The sequence below is a fragment of the Neolamprologus brichardi genome, chromosome 7 (genome assembly GCF_056152115.1).
Source record: "Neolamprologus brichardi isolate AB-2024 chromosome 7, ASM5615211v1, whole genome shotgun sequence".
NCBI classification, from domain to species: Eukaryota; Metazoa; Chordata; class Actinopteri; order Cichliformes; family Cichlidae; genus Neolamprologus; species Neolamprologus brichardi.
The window spans coordinates 20,109,620-20,122,510 of record NC_142110.1 but is presented as its reverse complement, the minus strand read 5'-3'; the positions used below and the strand labels follow the sequence as shown (position 1 = coordinate 20,122,510).

General features: G+C 38.2%; 1 pseudogene; it reads left to right on the top strand.

Annotated features, from left to right (window-relative positions):
- Positions 1 to 3,304: 3,304 nt before the first annotated feature.
- Positions 3,305 to 12,419, top strand: LOC148102009 (uncharacterized; annotated as a pseudogene).
- Positions 12,420 to 12,891: the final 472 nt, after the last annotated feature.

Genomic DNA, 12,891 nt, shown 5'->3' with positions numbered 1-12,891 from the left:
TGGATGACCTGAAAGCTCCCCAAAAATGAAGCTAAAGCATCTGTATTACCCCCTCTTGTCTGGCTGCCTATAGCTCATAAACGTAATCCGTTAAAGTTTTCCCTAAAATGCTTTCTGTCATTATTAGCAGTGCTCATGATTTGCACCCAATGGGTCTCCTTTGCCATAAGTTTGACTCTAATTATGACTATTATGATTAGTCTTTAGTCAGGGTAAATTGTTCACTGAAGTCAGTGCTCTAGTTCAGATATTTGCTCTGCTGTTCTGACAGAACAGAAAAATGTTCAGACCTGCAGCTGAACATGAGGCACTGAAATGGTTTATATCAGAAACTGAGAAAAGTCACTGGGTTTTTCAGACACTAACTAGCATTACTGTTACTTTGCATTTATTATGAATGTTGGACCATAAGAGCAATAGGTTGGACTCTAACCTCCTCCTATTAAATATGTACATACAGCAGCATGCTTTTGTCTCTCTCCACATCTGCAAGTAGAGAGACACACCAAATTAAAAAAGAAGCTTCCACTTCAATAATGTCTCATTAATCATTAATGGCAGACTTAATGCAGTTTTAGCAGAAGGTGAACTACTGTGGATTGAATAAGTATTCTTCACTCACACACTGCAACATCAGTTCCAGTTTCCAGCTGATATCTCAGTTTGTTACTATCACAGCTGATGGCTGATGGTGATGAGGAGTGGGTCCTCAGTGGATCAGGCTTGGTCAAGTGTGTTCCATGGATTCTTGATTGGATTTTGATCTTGGAGCATGGAGGCTCATAGGAATTTGACATGTTACTATGCGGGAGTGTGCTCAGTGTTTGAGTAGGTAGTCCATGTCAAAATAACTTCCACATAAAACCAAGGACCCAAGTTTCCCAGCACAACGCTGTTGAAATACTATTTTCTGCACTAGAAGGCGCACTTTAAATCCTTTAATTTTCTCAAAAATCGATAGTGCGCCTTATAATTTGGGGCGCATTATGTATGAATTTCCGGTAGGGATGGGTACCGGTATGGTTCTGACATAAACGTTAGTAACCAGACCGAAAAGCAGCGCACATTTCGGTAACAAGTGCTTTAAGGTGATACTGTGCAAAGGAGGTAACACCTCGAATCTGATGAAGCACCTGGCGACACTTTTTTTTAAAAGCCGAGAAATGCACCATATTTGATAACTTGCTGCAAGACCTCACATCGAGCACATCTACTGCGGGTGTGTTGCCTGTTATCAGACCTGGAGTTAGCAACATCCCCCAAAAACCCGAAGAGTAGAGTCCTGGCCCCTGACCCTGCCAGTGTAGCAGAAATGATGACGGATGATGATGGCAGCAGCAGCCGTTCTTCTCTGGGTGAGTAGCTTAATGTTGTTTGTGTGTAATTTACGTTGAGTAGGTTAACCACGTTATTAAATTAATGCATGTAAGGTGAACTATCAAACATCATCGTAGTTAAATGTGGCTGTCTTCTTGTTTGATGGCAGATACTCCCTTCACCCTGGCCAAAAAGGCTAAAATGACCAAAGAAAAAGTGGACGAAATTCATTGGGCAGTGACAAAATTTATAGCCAAAGATCTCCAAATCCACAGATTTTCAATGGTGGAGTCACCATTAAAAAAAAGACTGCTAAAAATAAAAACATAAGAGGTTTTTGGACAAAGTTTGTGTTCTCCATTCTTTAAGCACTGGTTTGAGCACCGTTTAAGCACCGGCACTGTTTCAAAAGTACCGGTTTGGCACTGGTATCGGATAAAATCTAAACGATACCCATCCCTAATTCCCGGTTGTGCTTACTGACATCGAACTGATTTTATGTGGTACACGGCGCTCAAAAATCTGTCAAAAAATGTTTTAGTATGTGTTATGAAAACACTTGTTCAATCATTAGTTTTGCCATATTTAGATTACTGTTCAGTGCTTTGGTCAAATGCAACTGAAAGAAATTTGTATAAGTTGCAAATGGCTCAAAAGGAAGCCGCTTGTTTAGTTCTAAACTGCCAATTTCTATTTAGAATTGCATACACCTGATCTGTCTTAGTCCATTTTTACCTTGCTCAGTTTTTATATTTGCTTTTATACTTTTATGACTGTCTATGTCTAAATTTTATTTTACCATGTTTAATATATTTTTTGCTGCTATTGCTCATGTGTTTTTGTAAGGTGACCTTGAGGGTCTGAAAGGCGCCTATAAATAAAATGTATTATTATTATAATTATTATTATTATTATTATTAATTTAGTGTTAAATAGTGTTAAATAAATGAACACAAGGCTGGTTTGGCTATGTGTAAAAGGCAGGATTAATTATTCCATAGTTAATTATATTAGAAAAATCGTTATAGCAAAAGCGCCATGTGACACATCAAACTTATTGGTAATGTCACAAAACAATGGTGTGCTTGGTTTCAATGTAACTTTATTCTTTCATGAGTTATTTACAAGTTTCTCTTTGTTCACAGCCATTGACATGTCGAAGAGGTTAACACGTGAGGAGCAGATCGAAATTGTGTTGATATCTGGTGAACGCAGTAACCCGGGTCATTGCAGCAGATTTCAATGCAAGACACCCTACGAGACCACCCATCTCCCATGCTACAGTTAGCAAACTGCTTGCTAAGTTTCGTGAAACTGGTTCAGTGTTGGATTTGCCAAAATGTGGACGCAAGAAAACTGTCACTAATGAAGAAACATCAGCGGCTTCATTCAGCAAGAGCCCACAGCGTAGCACTCGCCACATGTCACTGGAGAGTGGCATTAGTCGAACATCCCTTCAGCGGATATTAGATACTCACAAATGGCACCCTTACAACCTCCAGCTACTGCAGCATCTCAACGAGGATGACCCAGATCAGCGCACAGAATTTGCAGAATGGACAAAACAAAAATTGGAACAGGACCCTCAGTTCACGCAGAAGATTTTGTTTAGTGATGAGGCAAACTTTTATGTGAATGGCGAAGTTAACAAACAAAACCACCGCTATTGGTCTGACACTAACCCACATTGGATGGATCCCTCTGAGACTGTTGGAACAACAAAAGTGATGGTTTGGTGTGGTATATGGAGTACAACGATAGTGGGTCCATTCTTCATCAATGGAAACCTCAAGGCCACTGGATATTTGAAATTGCTACATGATGATGTGTTTCCCTCTTTATGCACCGAAGCTGGCACGTTCCCTGAGTTTTCTACAGTCATTGTGAAAATGGCCTCATTCTCATTCATTCACTTGAACCGCCAGCAAGGACAGGCACAGGTGCAGGCAGCTGCTGGACACTAGCTGCTCCCACTTGAGGAGTAGGTATGGGTGGGGAGGTCGGCTGTGTCCTGGCGGGCCTCACCTCGGGGACCAGCATGGGCGCCGGGGCAGACCAGACACCAGTAACTTCCTGCCTGAGGAGTAGATGAGGGTGCAGGAGTGGACTGGTTCACAGCCAACCTTGCCCAGGGAACAGGTACAGGCAACGGCTGGTGCTGCTGCTGTCCCCACCCAAGGAGTGCAGGGAATAGCAGAGCTTCAGCCAACCTGAAAACTGGAGTGGGGATCAACTGGGCCCTAGCCCCCCTCCACTCAGCTGAGTAGAGCTGTGCAGGTTTAATATCATCCAGGGCTCCGAGGTGACTGAGCCCACGAGTTCAGCCTCTGGGGAAGCCCTGGAGTGAGTTTCTGTTTCTCTGTGGCCTGACTTGGATTAACAATGCACATGCTGTGGACTGACATACTGTGTATAAATGACTCTGAGGGGACGAACACGGAGTTAACTGACTCTGGGTTTAACACTCTGGGCTCAGATAGAGCAAAAAGTTAAGGTCTTTGTAGGTGAGAGAAAAATGTCATTATTACTCACCACAGCCGGCTGTTCAAAAGTCCCAGAATCCAGCTGTGGCGAAGCGTGTCGACGGAGTGGGCGCGCTTCCTCCTCGACAGCAAAAACGATGAGCTAGGCAGAAAATCCCTCGGTGGGCCGGGCAGCAAATGCTCTGAAGGAGCAGACAGGTAAACGGGTGCAGTTGTGAAAAGGGTGTGAAGAAGAAAGTCCTGTATAAGCAGGTGAATTTAACTCGGTAGCCTGAGGAGGCCGGAAACCAATTGCTGTGGCCGGCTAGCTACAGCAGGATGATACTCCCTTCTGGAATATTTCAGGCACTAATCACACAGTTTATCCATCAAGTAAACAATGTCCTCCTGGAGCTCCTCCGACAGAGCGATTGCCGCTGGGTCCATTGTCTAGTCGGTCCGTCCTGTCACGTCTTATGAGGTCTATAAGATAAAATGGAGCCTGATTCAAGCCCTTGTATGTGAAGATTTTTATAGACTGAGTTTGTGAAGTGTACTGTTAAAAAAAGTGCAGTTCAAGATTTGTCATGTTCAGATTCAGATGCAGACGCTGCAACACAAACAAAGATTTTTGTCCCATTTTCATCACATTTCAAATGAAAGAAACGCTGTGATTCTCAGAAATCTTCTCTCACCTGTGCTTGAGGTGCAATGTCGTATTCTTTTCTTTCTTTTTTTGCCCTAAAAATAAATACATGAGAATTTTCATGAGCTGAAAAAACTTTCTGCAGTGACTGTTTCATCATTCAGTGCAGAGATGCACACATGTATGAACTGCATGTTGGCACTTTGGACATATGTAATTGTCTTTGGTGGACTAAACTGGATTCTCTTTTTCATGACGGTGGCTTTCCATTTCCATTTGACACTGTGGACAGAAGATCATAAGAACACACTGTCAGCATGTACACATCTACACTGCTACTACACATTACTACAGGACAGCTTGTACATGTACACAAACACAAGCATTAAACGTGAACAGATGCATAAATATATCCAGTGTTATACACTTAGCCTCTCTCCCTTGACTGCATTTCCGGCTTCATTTCCAGTGATCTTCACCTCAGACTTTACCTTTGACCTCTGCTCCTTTAGATACAACATGAAGGCGTTTGGTGGCTTCTTATATATATATATATATATATATATATATATATATATATATATATATATATATATATATATATATATATTATGGAATGCCGTTTAGGAAAATATTATATATATATTACAATCAAAGTCTGAATATATAGAATGAAACTTGAATATATAAAATGATCTTCTGAATATATAGAAGGAAACTTGAATATATAGAATGAAACTTGAATATATAGAATGATCTTCTGAATATATAGAATGAAACTTGACGTCACGGAGGCGCTTGCGCCATCTAGTGTTTTCCTTGTTTGTACCTGCGAAGAATGGCACTATGAGCCAGTCCGCACGGAATCTTGTGGCTCAAATTCTAAGTAATGAGGAGCTAATTAACACCCTGGCAAATGCATGTTCTGGCCAACCTAATATTTGTACTAGTGTACCGCATCGTACTACTGATGAAGAAATTTATTCACTTTTTCATCGTGGAAGACCAAATGCAGTGAACCTCTCCGGTCAGATAACCCCTGGTTATCCAGCTAACGTTATGGAGAACGTGCCTTCCACATCACAGGAGTGCCCCACAACAGGTCCCATCTACAATCTTAGACCTTTCACTCGAAAGGGCCCAAGGCAGAAAAGGTAAGAACAGAACTAAATACAGTGAAATTACTAGTGGAAGGTTAGTAATAGCCCGTAGGTTTCAATTGCTCGACGAAGCTAAGTAAACAAAAATATCACAAAAAAACAAAAAAACTGTGCGATAGACTGACAGCGTGTGGACGTGGAGACTAAACTGTACACAACAGTTAATTTGTTTAATTGTGGAAACATGCGATTTCTATAATATTTCACGTCCCGTAAGCTTAATCTGCAAACATTGTATAAAAGCAAAGCACATCAGTTGTTACATAGTTTTTGGCAGTATGTAATTTAATTAAACTTTTTTTAAAGCAACAAAAAGTACTCCGTGAATTTAAGAAATGTTTTTATGTGATTGTTAAGTTTCTCCGCCCACCCATCCCACTATCTTCCATCATCTATCCATCCATTCATCGATCCATTCTCTTCCACTTATCCTTATAAATTCAGGATTCCAAGAGTCTATCCTAGCTACCATGGAGCTAGAGGGTGTTTATTAATGCAGATTAGACATGTGTACAGCATGGTGTATTTTTTCAATTAAATGTACTTCATTGATCAGACAAGTGTGAGTATATTACATGCAGAAATGTTTACTTTGCCTTTATCCTCCATTAGGTTTCCAGCACAGCTAAGCAGGTCACATTCTGTGGCTCAGTCTTTCACCAAAGAAGTGATTCTCTTGCCAGACCATCTAACTACACATGTGCCAAGGCGTAACAAAAAAGCTTGGCTTTTTGAAAATGGATATATAAAATCTGCACTGGAGTTTAGCTGTGACTGGGACTCAGACAAAGTAATGCAGGCAATAAGGACTGCCTTCCAGCCAGTTGTTGAAGGATGCAGGTAAGCATTAGATCCTTTTTTATATAAAAAAATTTTTTTTTGTTACTTAGATTATTATACTATTAAAAGTCAACTTTGGGTATTTCCAAAAAGGATCTGGGAGCACCGATCACATGACTGGATTGATATATTTTAGACTTAATAAAAATTAAGCCTTTTAATGTATTTTATTGTATTGTAGTCTGTTAGCCTTAACAAAAATTTCATATACACTATGTTTTCTTCCTCCCCTAGGCTACAGATTTTGCTGGCATGCCACACCAAACTAGTTGAGCCATCACTCACTTCCAAACAGACTTTGAATGGAGACCTTGTGAAAAAACTGTTTCATCAGAAGTCAATTTATGTCAGACCTGACAAGATCATCTTATGTGAGGACAATGAATCAGTAAGTAATCCTGAGCATTTCAGCAAATGTATGTATGTTCATAAAATGAGAGTGAAAAAGGCAAAGATGGATTTTAAACTCCCTTAAACATTGTCACTTGTATTATGTTTTAATACATAATACATAAACATATTACTAATATTTATTATGACATTTTGTTGTCAGTATAATGAAATGTATTATCTGTTTTAATTTACAGATATATTCTGATGGAGAGAGTAGCCATACAAGCAGGCAGGATTTCACAGAAACGTTGAATTCTGACAAATGCGGTAAATATTCCTATCTAAAAGTCGCTCCAAATAAACTGGAAATTAAGTTGGTTCAGTGTCTGTTACTTAGTCATCTTAGGCATTGTGTCTTTAGTTAAGTGTTAAGTATTTAGTTTAATATTTTGAGCAGGAAGAAATGTACCCCTAAATACATGAAAAGCAAAAGCTATATATGTGATTAGATGTTATTCAAAAGTTAAACTCCTGTTCTTTGTGTTCTCACAGTTGAAATTTGTAAAGAAGTTCCCTCAGCCATTCCCATTGTTAACACACAGTCCATGTCTGTTGATGATGAGGTCATCTGGTGCGTTGCTACCCAAGATGTTTGTACTGTTGAATCTTCCATCTCTGCTGACACCCTCACAATGTCCACCAATCCTGCTGTCGTTGCTACTGATGAGGATGAGCCTTACTCCAGTGGAACATCTGCCTCTGTCAGTTACAACACACCTGCCTTATCAGTGCCTTACCTTAACACTTCTGCCAGTGTTACTGGTGACACACGTGTCTTCTCTAGTAACACCTCCAGTGTGTCCAATGGACCTACCCAGCCAAGTTTATCCAGCACATCCTACAGGTTTGTGTTTTGTACATGCTTGTATCTTTTAATCTTTTGACCTATATTGTGCAAAAGTCATGAGCCACCCCTGCTTTCTTTGTATTTTGCTGGAAAAATAGGAAATAAGCGCAGTGATTTACTGAAGTCTACAAAATTCTGTCTACAAACAGATATGAAAGCGCAGTATATTAGAGTAGAACAAAACTTGTAGAATTTTAATGAGCTTAAAATTCAAAATGTGATATGAGCTACTTTAGTCTTCAACATAGCTTGAACTCTCTTAACCAAGCTTTCTTGATGGCGATGTCTTCTTTTTATTGAATTTCTTTAAGCATGGTTCAGGAATAGTTTTCCAGGCTTTTTGTTCTGTTCTCTGTCAAGATGATCCCACACAACTTTAATAATGCTGAGGCCAATCTATGTATTGTGATAATATAATTATGTCAACATCATTTATATGTAATTTAACTAAATAATTTACAAAACATTCTGGCTTTGCAGTACATATCTTGGCCTGTTTGACGAAGAATACCTGTCAGATGACCCCGACCTCCAAGAAGCCATTTCAAGGTCTTTAGACTCAAGTGCAAGTGAAAGGTCAGTACAACACAAACTTTTACTTGTCATGTTGAAAGGTCAACATATTAACCATTATTTTATGTTTGTTGCGGAAAAGGAGCCACCTGCTGTCTAGTTTTGGATCAGTTTGAATAAGCAAACTACAAACTGCAACCTGCGATTTCTGTTGTCATTTGAAGATTACCAAGGCTATCAGATTAATTATATTTTACTTGATATATGTTTTGGTTTATTTTTACTTTTTTGAATGGAGGTTGGTTGTCAGTGTTGGATCTTGTTGTTTTTCTTGTTCTGCTTGTATTTATATAGTGTATTTATACTATTTATAAATACTAGTGTATTTATGACAAGATATAAATTTAAACTTAATTTAACTTAAACGTAATTTTTTTCCATTATCACAAACATTCTTGATTTGTATCTCTTTTTTGTTAAATATCAATTACAGTCTTAAGGATGGTACATCATTATTCTGTTGGTGGGTTATTGCCATTGAGACTAGTATATTTCTTTACTGTTTTTTTTTGTGTGTGTGTGTGTATGTTTCAGTGACGTCCAGAGCTTCGAGAGAATCTTGGAGCAGATTGTTACTAGAGTAAATAATGACAGCACTGTACGCTTCAACATCATAAGGTGAAATGTGTGGGATGGAGCATCCAGAGCCATGGGCAGATCCAATTTTTCACCAGAGAAAAAAATAGATGTGAAGTTTACTGATGACTATGGAATATCTGAGGGTGCTGTTGACAATGGAGGACCTACTCGGGAGTTCTTTCGACTTTGCCTCTGTGAAGTCAAGGACAAACTTGGCATCTTTGAAGGTCCACCCAATGCTAAAGTTCTTACGTGCAATTCTAAAGGTACTTATGATTTAATTAATTGTTGCCATTTGATTTATTTTACATCAATACATTATACATCAATTGGTTTGTGATTACATGTATGAGTTTAGTATCTCATACAGTTAACTAAACACATTTTTTTGGCAATGACAGAATTTTTGTACCACCACAGAGGATTTTAAAAAATTAAACCTAGATTGACTGAAGGGCAGATTCTCTGTTTTAGTTGAAAGGTTTGAAACAGTACTGCATATTTAGAAATTATGGCCATTTTTATACATGCTGTCTCGTTTCTCAAAAATAATTATTCAAATGACTGATATGGTGTAATTCAACAATCAAGAGATGCACTTATGAATGGAAACACAGATGTTTTACAACAAGGTGCAATAGTAAATAACTGGAAGGACTTCTAAAACATCTAAAAGAACTATGCTATACTACTATGAAGATATGGACAGATGATACCAAGATTAACCAAAATGATGGAAGGAGAAAAGTATAGTAAAGAAAAGAATAGCTCAAGTCACACATAGTGGAAGCAGCGTTATGACACGGGCATGAGTAGCTGCTATAGAACCAAGCCACTACTGTTGTCAATGATATCACGGGAGATTTGTGAAGTGTAAAGGGCAATCTGTTCAGATTCAGCCAAATGCAAATGCTAAATTGATTGGACAGTGTAAATTGATAATAACTCAACGCATAACAAGCCAGCTCAGTTACCTGATCTGACTGTAAGGCTGTAAAGAATTGTAAAGAATTTTAATCCTTGTATTAAAAATAATACATAAAATGGTGTTAGCTTTCAATCACTTGTCTAAAGCGACCATCTTTAAAGATGGTGGATAATGTATAAAATTGACTGTAATTCCTAATCAGCTGGTGCCATTTTTTAATAAAATACCTTGAAGGAATTGCACTTCAGTATCATCTTGATTGATACAGTGAAACCACAATGTCAAAAAAAGAAGTTAGTGGAGACACCAGTAAACTCACATTCTGCCTCCTGAAGATAGTCTTGCCAGAAAGCCAGGGTCCGGCACTCATCTTGAAAGGCATTACTCCCTCGTTCGGAGTGAATGATCTGGAATAGATTCTCCATATCAGTTGCTCTGAGAGCCATTCCAGCTTAAAATCCAAGGTGGTGGTGCACAACAAAATTAAGATGATTTTGTCATTATCCAAACTCTTATGGGTGCAACTGTATGGGCAATATTTTTTTCAGAAATAACATTTGGTAACTTGTACTATAAAAAATGCCACAATAACAAAAATAATGATGCAAGCTTTTGAGATGATGTTTTATTTTATTTGTTAACAGCAATGAAAGATAATGGATACTACTATGCTGGCCAGATCATGGCAATGTCAATTGCCCACGGGGGACAGAGTCCATGTTTCCTGTCTGAACTCTTGTATGAGTGTCTTCAAAAGGGTCCAGACAATGTAAAAGTCAGCACTGATCATATTACTGATGAGGAAACAAGGTCACAAGTGAAGTCGGTGAGCATATTTTCCTTTGGTTCTTTCAATTTCATCGTAGGTCTTTTTTTGCTTGTCCAACATTTTTACTAACACTTTCCTAATTTTTCTTGCCCGAGTCCTGCACCTTTCTAGTAAAAGATCAAACATTTTAATGGCTACAAGAAGGAAGAACTAAAAATGTGTGTGGCAGGTTATGGTTCTGTTGGTTACTGCCCAAGAAACTCCAAGTTTCCGTTTTCAGAATTTAATGATTGGACTTGTTTTGCAGCTTAATAACTTATACCTCAGCCTCCTGATCGGTTATGGGGTTTCATAGGGTTAATGTACTAATTAAACACTGAAGCTATTAGTTTTGTATGTTCTACTAAATAGTAGAGTCAAATAATTCATTTTTTAATTTCCTCATATTGTTTTTAGATCATACAGGCCGAGAATGATCTACAGCTGCAAGATGCAGTTGCACAGGCAGCCAGCTTGATCAGTCTTGCTGGTCACAATGTTTGCATAACACTTCAAAACAAACAAGAAACTGCTTTGGATCTGGCTCACTGGTATGTCCTTCAACGGACCCGTGCACCTTTTGAAAGGTATGTCTAAACACATACTGTAATGGTAAAAAATTAAGCCTGTCAAACTAAAGTCATTGTGTTGTGAAACAATGGTATTACCCTATTTGGGTGGTACAGGTCTGTAGCGCTCCATTCTAGTACAGTTCATAACAAAACAGATATCTTTCATTCATGAAATTAAAATTCACATAAAACGTTGTATCTGTACCAATGTAGGCATGTGTTTAAATATGTAAATAAAAATAGATTCAAATTGAGTAGCATTTGGGTTGACTGTAGACTGATAGAAAAGTTATGCCAATGGAACAAGAGACCAGATGTATTTGAAAGCAATTTGTCACTTTTACTCCAATTCATGACAGGTCCCTGTGTATCATATTTCAGCTCAGTTGTTCCATGTATAGGCATTCTTTATCTGTATCTAAGACAGTCTGGCCCTGTAAGGGGAAAAAATGTTCTTCACCTCTGATACAGCAGTCCACAGGAAAGTAAAATGTAATTAGTTCAAAAATGTCTCTTAATAAAACCTCAAAACCTCTTGTTATGATACAGGTTCCAAATCCCATCAAATACAAATATAATAATAGTAATATAAAATACAATTTGATTTTGTTTTATTTTGGCTAGGTTCAGAGATGGCTTGAGGTCTCTAGGTGTCCTAGATGCTCTACAGACATACCCTCTTCAGATGAAGTGCCTTTTCGTGAAAGCTGGAATGGCTCTGAGAGCAACTGATATGGAGAATCTATTCCAGATCATTCACTCCGAACGAGGGAGTAATGCATTTCAAGATGAGTGCCGGACCCTGGCTTTCTGGCAAGACTATCTTCAGGAGGCAGAATGTGAGTTTACTGGTGTCTCCACTAACTTCTTTTTTTGACATTGTGGTTTCACTGTATAGCCTAAATAAGCTTCATGTGTGTCTTTCAAATTACAGCTTAACTTTAAAAAATATACATGTTTCACTTTTGATTTAATCTTTTGGTAATTTAATGTATCTGTACATCAATAGTCTTAGTCAGAATCTCATTATCATTTTGTATTTTGTCATTTTCATCTTATAGTTGAAAATGATGTCTCTTTGGAAGATATTCTTGTTTTCTGCACTGGATGTGACAGCATACCAGCCCTGGGTTTTTCTCCAAAGCCAAGCCTTGAGTTCATCACTAACTGCAGATTTCCAGTGGCCAATACTTGTGAAAATATCCTTCGTATACCAGTTCATGCAGTGTACACTACTTTCAAATCAGACATAGATTTTGCAATACGGAATTCACCAGGATTTGGAAGAGCATGATGTGTTTTCTTAAGGATTGTTGACATGATGAGGATTTGGGTTTGCATTATGCATATGCATTTTTTATTTTCTTGTTTTTTGTTAATGTTGTTAACCCCGCATCAGAGTACACAGCAGTAGGACTGTATAGCCTAAATAAGCTTCATGTGTGTCTTTCAAATTACAGCTTAAATACCAGTTCATGCAGTGTACACTACTTTCAAATCAGACATGGATTTGATAAGCCGAAGAGAATGGATGGAATAATTTTGTTTCAGTTTATACGTGTGTGGCATTTTTTTGTTTTTTGATTGTAGTTAATTTGTTTTCCTGCTTATATGGCATGTTTTGTCTCTGATATGACCCATAGTAACATTACATTATTTATCACCGCTGCAGTGAGCAAAATAATATGCCACAATCTCATTGTTATATAGATTGAAGTTTTCTCAAATGCTTCCTGTGTTCAACTATTCCACATAATGTGAATTTT